The following is a 4522-nucleotide window of genomic DNA, read 5'->3' on the forward strand; positions in this document are numbered from 1 at the left end:
CATAGTGAATACTATAATAGTGGATAGAGTTCCTTAAAGAGAATTATACCTAACATTTTTCCACATTGAAATACCAATAATTAGATCATATAGAAGCTCTTAAAGAGGCAAATTTAAAGAATACAAGTTTTCTTTCTTTCCCTTCTGTTTTATACTTACCTTTTTATGTTTCTCTTGATTTTTTGGTTTGAATATCGAACTTTCCATTTAGTCCTTGTCTTTTCTGTGATAATACTTGGAAATCTTCTATCTTATTGAATGCCCAAACTTTCCCTTGGAAATATGTTGTTAGTTTTGATTGGTAGGTGATCCTTTGTTTTAGACCCAATTCGCTTGGCTTTTTGAATATCATTTTCCAAACCTTGCGGTCTTTTTTGTGTGGAAGCTGCCAGATCCTGTGTTATCCTGATTGTTGCTTCTTGATATCTGAATTGTCTCTTTCTGGCTTCTTGTACAATTTTGTCTTGTACTTGGAAGCTCTTGAATTTGGCTATTATATTCATGGGGGTTGTCTTTTCTGAGTCTAGCATAGAGGGTGATCTATGGATCCTTTCAATGTCTATATTGCCCTCTTGTAGAATTTCAGGGCAATTTTGCTGAATAATTTCTTTTAGTATGGAGTCCAAATTTCTATTAATTTCTGTTTTTTCAGGAAGACCAATGATTCTCACATTGTCTCTTCTATACCTGTTTTCTTGGTCTGTCACTTTATCATAGAGTTATTTCATGTTTCCTTCTATTTTCTCAGTATTTTGACTTTGCTTTATTTGTTCTTGCTGTCTTGAGAGGTCATTAGCTTCTAATTGCTCAATTCTGGGCTTTAGGGAATTGTTTTCCTTTTCAATCTGGTCCTTTCTGGTGTTCAATTTGCTCATCAGTTCGTTTGATTTCTGAGCCTCACTTTCCAATTGCAAAATTCTGCCTTTTAAACTGTTATTTTCTGGCCAGATCTCTTCCATCTTTCTCATCATCTCAGATTTGAACTCTTCAATAGCTTGTGGCCAGTTTTCATTATTTTGGGAAGGTTTAGATATGATTACTTGTTTGTTCTCAGCTTTTTGCTTTTCTGTCTGGATTTTCTCTGTGTAAAAGTTGTCGAGTGTTATAGATTTCTTCTTGATGATCTTTCTCTTTTGGGTTTCTTGTCTCTGGCTTGACATTATTAGCCCTGCACCCTCTCAGGTTTACCCTCACACTCATGGTCTGTCTGTGCTCTTTAGGCTCCTAAGGTCTCAGTTGTTCTCATAGTCAAGCCTCCTGGTGGTCCCCTTACTTGTTCTTCTGCCTGAGGCTCCTTAACCATCTCAGAGCTTCGTGTCCACAGTTGTGAACCCCTTTTGAAGTGGGTCCCCACTAAGGTCTGTGCCTGCGCTCAAGATCTGAGTACTCGCCTGTGCTCAAGTTTCTTGTCTGTGCTTGAGTCCATGTCTGCACTCATGCCTGCACTCAGGGTCTGTGTTCAAAGTCCATGAGTTCTTTAGCCTCTTGGGGTCTTAAGTCTTGTTTCTCTCTGAAGTAGGCCCTGGTTACCCCAGGTAGCTGCTAAGGACTTAATCCATGTCCCAAACTTGCTCTAACTGTTGTGTGCTGGTTTTGGCACTGTAGGTGGTTTTGGGTGGGGGACGGGGTTGCTCAGGTTGAGTTTTAGTGAGAGCTGTTTCACCCCTTTATAGCATGGATATGCCCCAATTTCATGTACCTCCAATGCTGAGCCCTGTTGTGGGGTCCCTTTGTTCCTCTGCATTTCTTTTTATGTCTTCTTAAGGAACTTGTATGTTTCAGTTAGGAGAGTTTAAGCAGCTGCTTTTTACTCTGTCCAGACAAACTTTTAATTAGATGATCTGGGTAAAAATTAAAATATACTTTCTATGACAGACCCTGACCCCTCCCCATGTGGTACCTCTGCTGCTGGCTTTGGTTCCAGCTCTGGCTTTGGCTTCACTCCCATTTCAGGTAGCTGCCTCTGCCGCTGCCACTCTCCCGGAGGCTCGAGGAGGAGGACACAGCCTCTCGCTGGGCGCTGTCCCTGGTATGAAGTGTCACTATGATGCTCTGGGGATGTGGCACAACGCTAGCAAGGAGGAGCTGAAGAAATGCCTATCAGAGGCTGGCCTTGAAATGGCACCCGGAGGTGGGACTAAAACCAAGTCTTCCTGATTCTGAGGCTGGTTCTCCATCCAAAATTCCACACTGCCTTCAAGTCATTTCAATCTCCATCTTCCAGATTGCATCTCTCCCTTGTGAAAAAGGGAAACAATTAAGCAAAATCATCTAATGCAATGATCATATCTGATAGGATAAAAATTTTGATAATGCAGCAGAAGCAGCTGAACAATTCAAATTAATCCAGGCAGCATATGATTTGCTAAGTGATCCTCAGGAAAGAGCATGGTATGATAATCATAGGGAGGCTTTGCTTAAAGGAGGAGATGATGGAGATTATCAAGATAGCAGTTTAGATCTGCTTCAATATTTTACTGTCTCCTGTTCCTCTGGGTATGGAGATGATGAAATGGGTTCTATGCAGTGTACCTCAATGATTTTGAAATGATTGTGAAGGAAGAGTTAAAGTCTAGGGGTGATGGGGACGAAGAATAATTACCAATGTTTGGAGATTCCCAGAGTGACTATGATACGGTACTCCATCCTTTCTATGCTTATTGGCAGAGTTTCTGCACTCAAAAGACTTTTGCTTGGAAAAAAGAGTATGATACCTGGCAAGCTTCTAATCACTGGGAAAAGTGAGCAATGGAAAAAGGGAACAACAAGACTAGAGACAAAGCCAGAAAAGAGAAGAATGATTTAGTTCGTCAGCTAGTGGCCTTTATTTGGAAAAGGGATAGAAGGGTTCAAGTTCATTGAAAACTTGTGGAAAAGCAGAATGCAGAAAAGGCCCACTAAGCAGAAGAGATAAGGAGGAAACAGAAGCTAAAGCAGGCCAAGTTTCAGAGCAGTACAAAGAACAGAGCTGGATGACTATGGCTGACATGAGAAGGAGCTCAGGGAGATGGGAGCATAATATGAAAAGGAGTTTGGAGATAGATCAGATGAAGAAGAAATAGATGACAAAGTGACAAAGGAGGGGCAGGATGATAAACTAAGTGATGAGGGTGAAGATATTGAGATTTATGATGATTTATACTGCCCAGCATGTGACAAAACCTTTAAGACAGAAAAGGCCATGAAGAACCATGAAAAATCAAAGAAGCATCGAAAGATGTTTGCTTGTTAAAACAACAGTTGGAAGAGGAGGAGGAAGGTTTTTCAGTATTTCAGGCTAATGAAAATGGGTTGGATGCTAATACAGAGGAAGAAACAGAAGATACACCAAAGCAAAAACTTTCCAAAAAAGCAGAAGAAAAAGAAACAGAAATCTGTGCCAACGTATAATGATGACTTCAATAACGATGAGACTGTAGATGAAGTGATTGTTGAACCAAAAGAACCTGCCATTATTGTTGAGAACAACACCAAAGGATTGGAAGACATTTCCCAAGAAAAGGTTATTGCTTGAGTGGCTGATGAGCAGCCTGAAGCTCCCAAAAAAGCAGAAAAAATATTCCAAAACCCGAAGGAAAGAAAGCCAAGGATTAGAAAAAATCTGTCAAAACATCTGATGAACAACAAGTAGTGAGTGACGTTCCCATACGCTGTATAACTTGACATGGTGAATTTTCATCTTGGAATAAACTATTTGAACATCTGAAGGCTACAGGCCATGTGAGAGCCCCATCCACATCCTTTCTGAGCAGTGCAGCCAGTGGCCGAAGCAGGAAAGAAAAATGTAAATATTGATAGGTCTCCCACAGACAGTTTTATATTTTGATTGCTCTAGAATTCAAAACCAAAACCTGGACTGAAAATAATCTAAGAAATTAGTGACTGATTTATACTTTTGCTGTCTCAATTGAGCAGAAATTCTCAAATGAGTTAAATACTCTAAAGCTTGTCTTGATTTCTTTCTGACTCATGTGGGTCGGAAATGTACAGGGGGGAAATAAATTATTTTAACACAAAAAATATACTTTCTAAAGTCATAGCCTCAAGAGGCAACATCAATAAATTGAAATGAGCCAAAAGATGCACTGGAATACAAGATGACCAAGTATTTATATAATACAAAATAATGTTGGAATACATGGTATCTCAGCCAATTAATTTTTATTACCTTCATGAGGAAATATTTAAATCATTCTTTCACTCAGTTACAATTCCCTTACATCATTTTATAAATTATTGGAAAATGAAACATCTGGGAAGGAGAATTTTCATATGCACAGAACAGCCAAAGAATGTCAGAAACAATGAATTTCTATTACAAGTAGTTTCCCGTCCCAAATATTGTGGCTTAGTAATCAATATTCTCTTAACCTAGATTCTTTGTTACTATTAAATTGTTGTAACTCTATAAGAATCACATGTGAAGTGGCATCATTTGAATTCATATTTGGAATAATTGGAACTTCTACTTCATATCTGGAAATAATCTATAAATAACACAATTATACATCTACTATTACTA

At 38.9% G+C, this 4522-nt stretch overlaps 1 pseudogene; it reads left to right on the top strand.

Annotated features, from left to right (window-relative positions):
* The first annotated feature begins 2031 nt into the window (after positions 1 to 2031).
* LOC123253824 lies at positions 2032 to 3795 on the top strand (annotated as a pseudogene).
* The last annotated feature ends 727 nt before the right edge of the window (positions 3796 to 4522 follow it).

This window comes from Gracilinanus agilis, chromosome X, assembly GCF_016433145.1.
Source record: "Gracilinanus agilis isolate LMUSP501 chromosome X, AgileGrace, whole genome shotgun sequence".
NCBI lineage: Eukaryota > Metazoa > Chordata > Mammalia > Didelphimorphia > Didelphidae > Gracilinanus > Gracilinanus agilis.